This window comes from Sciurus vulgaris (genome assembly GCF_902686455.1).
Source record: "Sciurus vulgaris genome assembly, chromosome: 13".
Taxonomy (NCBI): Eukaryota; Metazoa; Chordata; class Mammalia; order Rodentia; family Sciuridae; genus Sciurus; species Sciurus vulgaris.
Window position 1 is genome coordinate 86,945,071 of NC_136474.1, and position 13,839 is coordinate 86,958,909.

Below are 13,839 nucleotides of genomic sequence, written 5' to 3' on the forward strand. Positions count from 1 at the left end.
GTGTGTGTGTGTGTGTGTGTGTGTGTGTGTGGAGTTTGATGTTTGAACAACTGAGCAGTGTATTGACTGTATTTTCCAAAGTGCTTTTAAAAACATGTTTTAAATCTAAACTTTGTTTAACATACCAGTGGTACTCTAATACCAGTGCTTAGTGAACACTCTCCATTCCCTGGTGTGCTTTTGAATTTCACTTACTGCCTGAACTGGGAGAGCCTGTTTAATATTTATGGAGACTCACAATGCGTTAAGTACCAAATGGGGCCGATAAGAGGAAATGCTCAAGGATGACTTCATTTTGTTTAATTCCTGGGAGCAGGAGTGGAACATGTGCTTCACTGGTTAGGAACAGACATGGAACTGGCACTATTCTGCAAGGACATTTGACCTAGCCTGACAGAAGATAGTGGATCCGCCAGAATCAGGTACCTCTCTTTCTTTGTAAATGCCCAGACTTGAAGTGCACCCTTCTGTGGGTTTTACATGCAGTTGCACATTTGTGTAACCCAGTCAAGACAGGGGACCCTCATTGTCCCGTAATGCTTGCCAGTGACTCTTTCCAGTCATTCCCTACTGTTCCCTCACCCGATTGCTTTTTCACTCATTAACATAGATGGCTTTTGCTGATTCATGAAATTCACAGGATTGGAATTTTTCAATGTCTCCCATCTTTCACCCAAGTGTACTTTGGATTCGTCCATGGGGTTCGCATAAATTTTATCTTTATTAGATCAACAAAAATAGTACTATGGGAATTCCTTTATCTGGGTTCCTATAAATTCCACTTTTGTTTCTGTTTTTTTTTTTTTTTTTTTTTTCTTTTCTGTATGATCCACTGATTCTCTTCTTTGTGCAGTATGATGGTCCTACACTCCTCTGAATGTTACACCTTACTTTTTTTTATTGCTATTTGCAGAAAAATCCAAGTCACAGCATAAGTGGGGTGCCTCCGTCAGCTCTTGAACTTAGTTGAAATGCGGAAGCTTCCATCGCCATCTCTCAAATATCCAGGATTGTCCTCTTTTTTTTGATGCTCCCTTGCCCTGGAGTCTCTATTTTATAAAATAAGAGTTGGTAGAGCTATATAGGTCACCACTGCATTTGCCTGGGGGAAAAACTTCCAGGTTGAATGCTACCTAAAAAGCATCTCTACTTCTGTGCAAAAGTTGCTTTGTTTTTTTTAAAGTCGTATTCTCTCCATGCATTGAAAGCCAATATCCTTCCCATCGGTTTTAACCTTTGACTTTGCTGTCAGACCCATTCTGGGGGTAAACATGCTTGGATGACTTTGTAATTTTTTCAATAAGCTACAACTGTGTTGAAGAAGTGGTGCTGGAACTAGGTCTCTTTAGTAAGGGAGCTGACACCTTGCTATTCATGTCAACATTGATCAGATTCTGTTCTCCTGCCATCATACCTCTGTGCAGAATTCAGTTGTGTGCAGACTCTGAAAAGTCATACAAGCTGATGTTCCCTGGGGAACCTCTGATCTGCACTATGGATAGCATACATACCTGCTCCATCCTGTTGAATAATGCTGAATTCTGGAGTCATGTTTTCATCCACAGCATTAGAGAAGAATGCCTTAATGCCCATGAATTCATATCTCACTGTGTAATCACTGCTTTGGTGGTCAGTCAAGTAGCAATATCTAAAATAATTCCTGCACATCTCTCATAATAATAGTAAAGACTCATTTATTCTGATACATAATGCCTGAACTGGCAATTTTATTTTCTGTTTCCTTGACTTTATACGTTATTTCCATTTACACCTTTGTTTACACTATTCAAATTTATCCTGGGCTGAACTGTCAAAAGCATTCAAGAGAAGGACCAGTACTGTGTCTGACGCATCAAGAAGGAACAATTTTTATGCTTTAAAGGTAAAGAGTTTAATGTGCTAAGAGAAAGCAAAGGTGATGACGTTTGCAATACAAACTGTGTACACACAGCTTTCCATTTCCACCTCTTGGAATAAAGTGGCATAGATGCCAGAAACACTGACAGCAGACCTGTCATGTAAACATCTTCCCCTGTTCAAAAGCCTCCCTAGAAATTCAGAGTGCAATCCCCAGCTGTGTGAAATCCTGGTGTCTAAATACAGACTCGGATTCTCTCCTTTCTCTCTTCCTGCCTTCAACATCTTTCTGTCTTACCCTTTTTCTCTCTTTCTTTCTTCTTTACTTTCTTTCTTTCAATGCAGATCTCATGTGCACCAAATATCATTCTAGCCCTTGGCAATGATCCAGTGAGTAAGATAAAGATCCCGTACTCATGGAAACTACTTTCCCCTCTTTTCCTTCTTTCTTTCTGGTGGATTTCATGCCATGCCATTGGACTAAGACTAGAGTAGCTCAGGAACAATAGAGTGGTGTCACTCAGTTTCGGTTTCAGCTGGCAACCTAGAAAAACCCCATGAGACAAATGATGTCACTTTCAGAGGCTTCTCTGAGCCTGGGTTGGGAGCACAGAACAAAAGGGGTATGAAAACCCCTTGCTTGCATTCATATGTATTGGTGACAAGTGATAATGCAAGTGGTTCTGCTCCTCCACCAGGTCACCATGTATCATCAGGACCCTTGTTAGCTGTTGATTAGACTTCTTGGTTGTCAGTGATTATATTGCTGAAGCACTAGCAGTACCTCTTTTCGGGGGTAGCAATCACTAGTTCTGAGCATGTTGGCTAGAAGAATCACGAGATAACAGCTATGAGATCCTGAAGCTGCCTGGTCCCCACTCTGAGATACCTTTTGTAGCTTTTAATGCGTCTATAGTTTCATTTGCTTCCTGGAAAAAGAAATCTTCCAACTCTTGGCCAATCAGAACTGTAGACTTTTGCTGCACCATAAAGACCTGACTGAAATGAGCATTTATGTTGCTCTCCAGCATAACCCTAACCCTAACCCTAACCCTAACCCTGGTTAGAGCACTGGTCTTGTTGGAATATTTCTTTCATTGTGAACATTTCAATTTTTAAAATGATTAAAAAAAAACTTGACCTAGATTTTGGGTATCTATTGTATACATTGAACATCACTTCTCATATTCCATAATCCCTGACCCAAGTGTTGAATCTAATAGGTGTGTAATGAATAATTTAGAATTATATGAAATTGTAATATTATTGTACACAAGTTTGATATTTCTATAAATTCTTTCTTCCTTATTCAATTTAACACCAATAAGTCTATATATACAAAGAAATCTCTCTCTTTTTCTCTAAAAATAAAAAGGGAAAGTTGGTGAAGGTATTGCTTTTTTATTATGTAAGGCTCTAGAAACTTATTGTCTAGATAGGTAGAGCACACTTACAGGAGTCTTATCAGAGATAAAATTGATGTTGGTATATTTGGAAATATTCTACTTTCTTAGTACTTCTGGGACTATTTAAAATTCATAATATTTTTACTAAAGAATGATATTAATTCGTCTATATGATCAGATACAGTTATGTTAGTGCTCATGGAAATCCCCCTTCTCCCTTCTACCCCAGGATTTCTGATGCTGGGTGCTTTGTTGCCTCATTCAAGATAGCGAAGGATGTGGTGGAATTGTCTAATCAGGAATCCTTTCCGCCACAGAACATTTTCTACCCTCCGACCACCGTGGAGACCCAAGACACTTCTGCTATTCCAGGACCCCAGGACAGCTCAGTACGTCTTGGTCATTTATGAGCTGGGCCTATGAACGATCAAAGAAAAATTGCACCAGATAAAATTAAGCAGGCTGGGAAGATTTTTTCAAGACAACTGCGGTAGAGGTACTGTAACGAGACAGGAAGATTTTTAAGCACGGGGTAAAGTCCGGGAGGCCCCCGGGGTGGGGGAGGTGGTTACTGTGCTGGGCCCAGGGAGCTTGCTAATTGGGCTTATTAAAGTCAGGTTTGTCCTTCCACAGAACCTGCGAGGTATGGAAGCTGCGTTTCTTTATGACCACATGTCAAAAGGGTTTCTCCCTGTCTTTGAGAAAGACCTTCTGGCAAAAGGCTAGAGGAGGATTTCTCTACGTTTCAAAGGGACAGAGAAAAAATCGCAATTATAAGTTTCTAAAGTAAATGCTCTAAAAGAAAAACAGGAGGGAGGGTCCCACAGGGGGAGGAAGGTTTGCCTCAAGTCGGCCGAGCTGCAGGGAGTATGGAGGTGACTTTGTCATGGCTGACCCACTTCCTCTGAGTTGCTGGTCTCCTTCTCTAAACACTTGTTGGCCTTGTGAGGACAGAATGTAACTGAAGCCTCCTCTTTCCCCTGGGGGTGGGGGTCTTGTCTTCTCCCTTCTCGCCACCCCTGCCCCTTCTGCTCAGCGGACCTTCAGCTCCCTTGGGAATTTTCTTCACTTTCTGCCAACCCACTCTCTAAGGGTGCATGTACTTATGAGTCCAGACCTCACCTTTATTCTAAAAGAACATTAAGAAGCATAATCTCCTTACCGCCAGCCTTTATAGTCTGAATTTAGCTGGTGGATTCCCAAAGGACAAAGACTGTGTCAGAACTGAGCTCGATTTATAACACACACAGGTCAGTGAGCACTGCTTTGCCCCCAGGACAGCAGCGCTTGCTCAGTGACTCCGTGACAAGACAGCTGACACTGGGCTCCGAAGGAAATGTGGAGCGTGTGCCGTCTGAACAACGACGGCAGAACGTCTGTCTGTTCCTCCCCGTTCTGTAAGTCGGAGTATTCGCTGTGCGCGTATGTTAAATGTCAAGTGTAATTCACTCAAACTTAAGTCTCCAGAGAAAATGCAGAAGCGAGTATTGGTATCCACAGGAAGCGAGGGGGAGGCAGCCTGCAGAGGCCAGGAAACACAGGTGGGGGAGTTGAAGTTTAAGCAAAGTTTAAGTGTGAGGTGTGTAAACAAAGGCAGGGCAAGTTCAAGGAAAGGTAAACCAAGCTGAGGTGGGAGAGTATCTGAGAACGCCCGCTGGTTAAAGGGCACCAGCACAGCCCAGTTCAACTTGGCAGGGTCCAAAGACCCTGTGATTTTTAAGGCCAAGGAAGGCGAGTTCTGCCTCACTTGGAGTCCTCAGGAGCAGGCACTTGCTTAATAGTGAAGAGGAAAAAGAACACATAATTGACAGAAGCTCTGGAGAAATTCGATGCCTGAGACATGTAGGCAGAACTCAGGAGGAAAGGAAAGCAGAAAAAGTGGGCTGGGTGTGCAGAACTCCACTCTGTTGACCTTATTGAGCAGGAGCCCTGGGTTCCCAGGAAGGAGTTCAATGGCCGGGTTAATAGTGGCAACAGCAGGTTGATTTCTAGTGCAGGTGCTTTGCAAAAATAGAATAACGGTTGACCTTTTGTCCTGGTAAGTTCAGGCTGCATTAACAAAGCACCATAGACTGGGTGGGTGGTTTAAACACCAGGCATTTATTTCTCACGGATCTCGAGGCTGGGAGGTTTGAGATCAGAATGTCAATGTGGCTGTTTCCTGGTGAGGACCCTCTTCAAGGTTTGCAGATGTCCCATTTTTGCTGGATCCTCACGTTAAGGAAAAAGAGAGCGAACGTTAGCCTTTTCTTCTTCTATTGAGAACACTAATCCCATCATAGTAATCTCACCTCCATAAACTTATCTAACCTAAGTATTTTTCAAAGACCTCATCTCCTTAGCATCGTATTGGAGGTTAGAGCTTCAACATATGCATTTTAGGAGGACACAAACATCCAGCCCATAGCACCTCTTAAAGTAAAAACAATGAACTTATCTTTTGAATTGTACAGTCAGCTGTTGCCTTACTCTCAGGAATAAATAATAGAAATGGTCATTCCTTAGGGGATGCTTCCTTCTTGTACTCCAAGGGTAGGGAGAAGGTGGGGCTTGCTCTATTCCGCTCATCACATCTGCTCAGATGTGGAACAACCGCAGACGAAGACTGCGGCCTGAAAGAACTTTGTGTCACTGTCTCCATTCAATCTTCTGATTTCAATGATGGGATTAGTAGTGGAACAGGAGCCAGGAAAGGTTAAAAGATGCTCCTAAAATCAATTAATAAGTGTCAATCTGGATCAGAAAGCAGAACTTCTGTGCTGATTCTCAATCCAGTGGATTTGTTTTGTTTTTATTTATTCCAGAGTAAAGTTTGGGATCTGTTACCTGCCTATATTTACATCTAGTAAACTTACTTGGAACTTTAGAAGAATCAGTCAATTTCTCACTTTATTTTGCAACTCTGGACCACTTGACTCTTTGCTCTTTCTTTACCTATCTCAATGAAGAGTCAGTTTATAACAAGATCACCAACAGTAGTTCATGGAATAATCTATTCTAAAATCATTTTGAAACTTAGAGTTAAATCTGAGTGAACAAATGTGAAAACCCAATTTTGTTCTAGATTCCGCTTACAAAATTAACACATTGGTTTGAAAGAGAACGAGAAAGACAAAGTGACAGTAAATATTCAGAGAACCCAAGTTTCCTATGTTCAAGCCTTTTCCATTGAAGAACTAATCCATGTTATGCATGTGCGTTTATTGGGAATATTGAATAGCACATCTCAATAGTCCTGACTGCCAGTTATTACTATCCTCACTTTACAAAGAAGAACATTGAGGCTTAGAGAGCAGCCAGGAAAAAAGTCCTCTGACTGGTAAATCTTCTGGACACAACATCCATTCCATGGGGACATAATGTGAACCTATACAAAAGAACTACTTAGAAATTTTCAGAAACTATGTGAGTTCCTGGGCCCCATGGCAGATGCAAACAATTAGAATTTCTTAAGGTAGTGCCACAACGCTCCTGTTAACAAGCACCCAGAGAATCTTTATGCACATTTGTAATTGAGAACCATTCGGTTACAGCACAGTCTCTGTGACTGGATTCCGATGCCTGGTGTTCAACATCCCATTCTGCTTTGAAAGCCATGGTTCTTGTTCTGACTTTCCCAGTTAGGAGTCTCTTTGTTTCTGTTCTGTGCCAGAGTGCTGGAGACTGGGTAACGTTTAAAGAATAGAGGATTATGGCTTCCAGTTCTGGAGGCTGAGAAGTCCAAGATCGAGGGCGTCACATCTGGCAAGACCCTGTGCTGCATCCTTCCGTGAAGCCAGGCAGAGGAGCAAGAGGACGAACTCACAGCCCAAAGCCCGAATCCATTCCCGCGGGCAGAGTCCCCATGACCTGAAACCCTCCTGTGGGCTCCCTCTCTGCACGCTGCTGCATTGGAGAGTAAGGTTTTGACACATGATTTTGGGGACACATCCACATCACAGTGCTGAATCTAGGACATTTCCCTGGGCCTGCCCTCTAGTACCAACTTACAGCTCCCTGGCATGCAGGGAAGGGACGGGAGGTAATGAAGTTCCTATTCCTCAGAATGAAATGAAATTGTTTCCCTAGCATCTTCATGGCAAAAAGGAAAAGCTTACAATTAGAGTTTTTAGAGTATCTATTAAAGATTTCCTGTAAAAATAGTGGTCTTGGTGTTTTCATTGCGTTCTCTTCACTCTGTTGCTGAAGGAGCATTTTCTGCCCTGAGGTTGTGGGGAGAGCTGACCACGCAACACTGGACAGGTGAGATTGACAGCAGTTATTAGTCACATGTGTTTGCAGCCTGGGCGAGGAGGACACAGCACACCATACAGGGCCACATGGGGTACACAGGGCACTTGGGCATAGAGTGGACAACCGGGGGGCTTGTGGGTGGCAGGATTTGTAGTATTGAAAGGACAAGGTGATGGCTGGCTTGTGTGGAGGAAGTGATGGGCATGTTTGTGTAGCTCCACAGGCTGGCAGAGAGCTGCAGCACTCTACTCCGGGGCAAGCAGGAATTGAACCTGGTCCTTTTGCTAAGAAGAATTGCACAGAAGCACTTATCTTCAGAAGCAGAGTGGGAAGAGGAACGGGCCTTTGGAGACAGAGTTAAGCCATTGGAGGCCCTCCTAGTTTCACTAGATTTCAAAACAACCTAAGAGTATTAAGTCTAATTTTTATCTCTTTGTCTACAATGACTTGTTCTTATCTATCTATCTGTCTATCTATCTATCCATCCATTCATCTAATCCCATAAAGGGAAAGTGAGTTCTACTTTACTGCAAACCCTTTCCCTTTGGTAGTGTGCTTCTCTAATATCCTTGTGTAGTTTCTTGACTTTTCAGTCACTTTTAGTTATGAAAACATTCTATCTGGGCTATGAACATTTAAATCAGTCTATTTTAAAACTTCAAGCTCAAAACTTTCATCTTTTATCTGCAAAGGTCAGACTTGCAGATCAAGCTGCAACTGTTTGAAGGTGGGGCTGTAGAGTTCTCCATTTCATTACGTCCCTCTGGCTGGGATGGGGCTGGGGCTGGGATGGAAAATAAATTTGACTCATGCCCACACTCAGTGAGTCAGATGTCCTCTTCTGTGCTGGCTTCAGGTACTCTGCCTCTGTGATCAGCCCCACCTTGCTGGTGATGAGGAAGTTGCCTCCTTTCTCCTTTCCTAGCACTGAGAGGCCATCCGCATAGCCTCTTGCTCCTACAATCTCCTTATACCCTTTATTTCTCTTGAGAGTGACTAACAACGTTGTTAAGCCTGCTGCCATTTTTAGGTTCCTTGGTCTAGGCCATGTAGTTGCTCTTTCAGCAATTCATCTTTTAAAATCCTTTCTTCACTCCCTGTAGATTCTGGATTGGGGCAGGGACTCTGCCTATTCTCTGGTTCACAATTTTCAGGCAAGAGAAAAAGTGTCACTAACCTAGTTCGGGCACTGAACCAACTTCTAGGGAAGGGAAGGTCACCCCAGTCCAGTGTCCCACAAACTTTGCATTCTAGGTGGAAATTCAGAGGGAAGGAATAGCAGGATTGCAATATCCATTTTGCTAAAATATCACCTTTCAGAAATGGTCATGAAAACTTTGGAATATGGAACATTTAGCAGTCACAACTTTATTCTTAACTGAGATTTCCAGTTGTATGTTAAGTATTTCCAGTTAATAGAAACACTTAACATACATATCCCTGTCTAAGTTAATTTGTTGTATTCAGGAAGTATCACTTTTTTCTATTTTGATGAAAATCTGTGTTGCCATGATTAGAGCTCTAGTATGTTATGGGATAGAATGTAAAAATTTTATATTGAAACAAGTATTGTTGCTGTATGTATATAAGTTACTATTTTGTTGGTTTAAAGCATTAGTCCTCATACAGTCCTTGATGTGTTTTTGACAACTCAGATGGATTTCAAAGTGAACTTTGAGGACTATACATATGAACATTTCATATTTTTCTGCAAGGGTTTGATTGACAGCTCTTAGAAATGGGATGTTAAGGAGAGAAGATGTCCAAAGACATCTAGACTGGCCCTGGCTCCCAAGCACTTACGTTGAGTTTGAGAACCCACCTAGTAGACTCTCCACAACCTGCTTTGGCATTGCTTCACTCAAGTATTTCTCCTTACTCTGACACAAACCTCTTCTCCAGTAATGTGAGCTCATTTTTGGCAATCTTTTCTTACAGTCTTTGCTGCTGCAGCTCTATGACTTTTTCCTTATATTTGATTTCAATGGTGGATAAAAGCAATAATGTAAATTCCCCTCAGAGTTAACATTTTGCCCAGAGGCTTCAGGCAAAATGGATCATTTCCCAGGCAGCTACTAAACCCTATGCAAAATGAGGGGAATCCAGGGGCTGGCAGGCTGACGGGTGCTCTCTTCCTTTCAGACTAGAGAAGGAAAAAGATAAAGGGAAGTTGTAGGAAATTTTAAAAGGAGAGAAAGGGGAACTAAGGAGAAAGAAATTGAGGATGAGAAGTCTGCATTGATTCAGCCAGCTCTGCCAGGATAAGACCAGTTTCGTCCATGCAGATGGTGGTCTTGGGGTTGAACTCAAGGAATCTTCACCAGTGCCGGCCTGCCCAGCTCCCTCACATCCTGCGGAGAGCATTTCCATATTGCTCCCCTTTTCCCAAAGGCGAGGAGAAGAGTGCTATGCAATGTGGGCGGCCTGTCCAGGGGACAACTTTACTGTTTGGGCCATGCATAGCACATGCACGGGTGAAGGATGACAGAAGAGGAGGCCCTGAGCAAAAGAAGACAGCGTCCCCTCAGTCTTGCAGTGGAGAAGCAAGTGGAGCCTGAGCTGGGAGAATACATGGACAGACTGTTTAAAATTCAGGGTCAAAGGAGAATGTCTTCCATATGGGGCTATATGGATACAAAATGATTCATGACTACAGATCTAACCATTTGGGGCAGCCTTATCTCGTTTCCATAATGTCTAAAAGGGTCATTGACACTCTTCTCCTGAGTTGATAAAAAGTTTCAAGGTGGCATTCCTAACACACTAATACAATGACCTACTTTCTCTTTGGCAAGCTAAGCAGCGTTTATGTCAGCACAACGTGGGAGTGTGATTGCATTTGCTTTTCAAATATTCACATTCTTTCCCTTTTCTTTGCGTGTGTGTGTGTTTCATTCTGCCAAAGTTATTTTCCTGATAGAAGGAGGCTGAGTTTTGAGAATAAATGACCATTTCTTTAGCATTTAATAGAGTAAAATCTTGAATACCGAATGAAAGAGCTAATCCCTATTATGCTCCCCAAAGTTGTAATTTTATACCCAAAGAAGTTCTCTTTTTTTGTAATAAAGGTAAAAAGAGGCTGGAGGAAGGAACCCCTAGTGTGTTAAAGTTTCATTATTTCCAGACAAGGCAAAATTACAACTCCAATTTCTGTTGCACCAGGGAGAATTTAAGACCTCTATGCCTACGTTTTTAAAAGGTTAGGAGGAACTGTACACAGCTGACATTTCAGTGTACGATCAAAGTGTTCCTCAATCTTAAATATATACTTTAAATGTGTCAGATACGCCATCACCTGCTCACTGTAGCATATAAACTTCCCCACACACCACCTGACATTTCCTGATCCAGTGATTCCACTGTTCAGTGTGTCCTACTTTCTGCAAGTCAGGCCACCCTATTTAGCATTATGTCCCTTTAAGGAGGACCCGTTTCACTCTGGTAACAGATGGTGTCTGTGCTTATCTTCTGAATCCCCCTATCATTTTTAGATATTTTAAGTGATATCATCAGCCTGTCTTTGGTGGAAAAAAAGAAGGGCAAAGGAATTCAAATTTTGCCACATGGCAAATTTAATACAACAAACAGTAGCATTTTCTGCCATCTTGTGTCTGATCTGGTTCTATATTTGCAAGTTCTGAGAATTAACAAGGATGTTCACATTAGTAATATCCTGTTTTCATTCCAGGTTCATGTCAAAACCAGCATGGAGTTTCTGAAAGACAGAAAAGAATACTATAAGGAGGGAGATCACAGGTCAGGTATGCTTCTTAAAATTTGCTTAGCCTTGCCTGTTTGGGGCAAATGCACTAATAGCTCCTTCTGAGTTTACTAGATCAAAACAATATGAGAGGCTGAGACAGTCTGAGACGTCAATGCACAGCAAGATGACACTTTATCCTGGTCACAGACTTCTTCTGGTGAAATATTTAAAAAAAAAAAAAAACTAATAATAATAAAGTTTGTTGTGAGAAAATTTAGGCCCAAATGTCTTGGGGTTGTTTCATTTTTGAGCGGGGTGGTTGTTTTGCTTAAATTATACACGAACGGTTGAGTGCTATTTTGATGGCTTTCTTCTATTTTTATTGTGAGCCAAATGATACCTTTCTTTACAGGTGACAGCTCGACAGCACAATTCAGGAAGCACAATCGAGGAGGTGCCATTAAGCAAAGCACCCTGTTTGTTGGAAAGAATCACTGAAGGAGCAGGAAAGCAGGATCCAGCAGAGGCTCAGTATCACCACTGCCCTGTGAATAGCCTAACTTCTTTCTGCTTTTTTCCTTCACTCCCAGGTGGAAGCCCAATGTTCAACCTAAAAAGCATTCTCAAAAAAGGCATTCTGTTTAGGAAAGGGGACATTCACTCCAACAAACATTTACTAAGGGTGCTAGTGCAGTTAGAGTCATTAGGAGGCAAAATTATCTAAGCCACAGATATCATATGAGCTTAAAACCCAGGGATTTGCTGATTTTTACATATGCTCACGCAAATATATGCTCATCACATTACATACTGTCGCTTAACTCTCTAAGACATGAAAGAGGTTAAAATAAATGCAAAAACTCATTGGAGCTTTGAAAGGGATCTGAAGTTGATCTGCTTCTTCACCAGTTTCAACAGTGGATCATGGAATAGAAGGAATGGCATTGAACTGTGGGAACCAAAGCACAAATTTCCCCAAGTGGGTCACTTGAGAATTAATGAGAAGGTCCACTCCTAATTGTTCTTTCTCATTCCTCTGTGTTTTAGCCCTTGAGGGATATAGAGCCAGTATAATGCAGTTTGTTCAGTTAATACTGTGTTGTGAATGGCAGTGCCCCAACCTAACAGGGTCTATCTATCTCTTGGTCCAAGTTGGGAGAGGCTGTTCCCATGTTCTGTAGATGGGCAGCTTTGTTATGGTGTAGGGTGCAAGAAAACCAAGGGATTGCAGGTTCATGTGGCATTGTCACGTCTGTGACCTAAAGAGCAATTTAATTACATGCAGTATTCACAGGAGACATGTTGCAACATCCCCAGTGGGTATCTGAAACCGCAGATAATACATTATTATAGGTATGCTATGCTTTTCCCTGTGCACATATACCTCTAAATTTCCTTTTTTTCTTTATAAATGTATGAATAGAAGAATCATTTGTACTGTAGATTTTAGCAATCTCAGCATATATATTTTTTCTGACCTTATTAAGTAAAGAACTTTCCCCTTTTCACTTAAAGGAATTACTTTATGGCCTCTCTTTGGCATATCTAGATGTTAGCATCAGTACTCTTGTGCTTTGGGGCTATTACTAAATAAAGGTTCCTTGAATAAAAGCATTGTGATATCATTGCAGCCAGTATGATAGCTGAGATGGCCACTAGTGACCAATGGGCTGCTCAAATACATATTGTGGATATAGCAGACAAAGGGGAGATTTACAGCACAGGCAGGATGGAGCAGAATGGTACGAGATTTCATTTATCACAATACTTAGGACGCATGCAATTTAAAACATGAATTGTTTATTGCTAGAATTTCCCATTTGATATTTTCAGATTGTGGTTGACCATGGGTAACTGAATCCATGACAGTGAAGCCAAAGACAGGGGTGACTGGCACTCTGTGACCCTTCTGAGGTACTGCAGCCTGGGGAGAGAAGCCCCTGGTTAGAGCACGCCCCCACCTAGGAGCAGGGCGTCAGCCTCCCATGGGGTGAAGGAAGGACAGCTGCAATCAACTTGCTCACAAGTGGTGGCTTGGTTCCCTGAGTGCAGACACCACGCTGAGGACACAGGAGGACTCTGCTGCTGACAGGGCAACTGTTCATTAGTGGCAGAGGTTTGGGAGACAGACACCTCATCTTGATTGTGTCATATGTAGACCCCGTCCTCAACTCCATGATTACGGCTCCCTGGCCCCTGATGTGGCCAATGATAGAAGCTGGCTGATATCAGTGGATGGGTAATTTTGTGTATCAAGTGTCCAGTGTTCATTTGTCACATTGATTTGAGACACAAAGATCTACACATGTTGCACGTGGTCCTATGGGTCTGAACAAGTCCTCTTCCCCAGGTGTCCCTGACTTGCTCTTACAGTGTTACCCCTTCCACGATGGTTCTCGCCTTCCAGAACATTGGCTTCTGGCTGGGGGTTTGAATATGCTCTTATTGCAGACCCTTCCTTCCTCTACCCGAAGTTGTCACCAAGAGCATTCCTCACAGCTCTGCCCACAGGCCAGTTCCCCTCCAGTGTTTCTCAGGGCTACGCAGGAATGGACCCACAGTTTCAAGACCGTCCATTTCAGTCCACAAAAATATTTCAAGCTGATCCATCCACCAAATACGGCTCAGACATTTCTTTTT

At 42.4% G+C, this 13,839-nt stretch overlaps 1 long non-coding RNA gene across 1 annotated transcript; it reads left to right on the forward strand.

Moving 5' to 3' along the window:
* The first annotated feature begins 232 nt into the window (after positions 1–232).
* Positions 233–12,810, forward strand: LOC306643341. The gene is made up of 5 exons (XR_013758905.1): positions 233–422; positions 7,720–7,852; positions 8,600–8,650; positions 11,185–11,257; positions 11,612–12,810. It is a non-coding gene; the product is annotated as an uncharacterized lncRNA (long non-coding RNA).
* Positions 12,811–13,839: the final 1,029 nt, after the last annotated feature.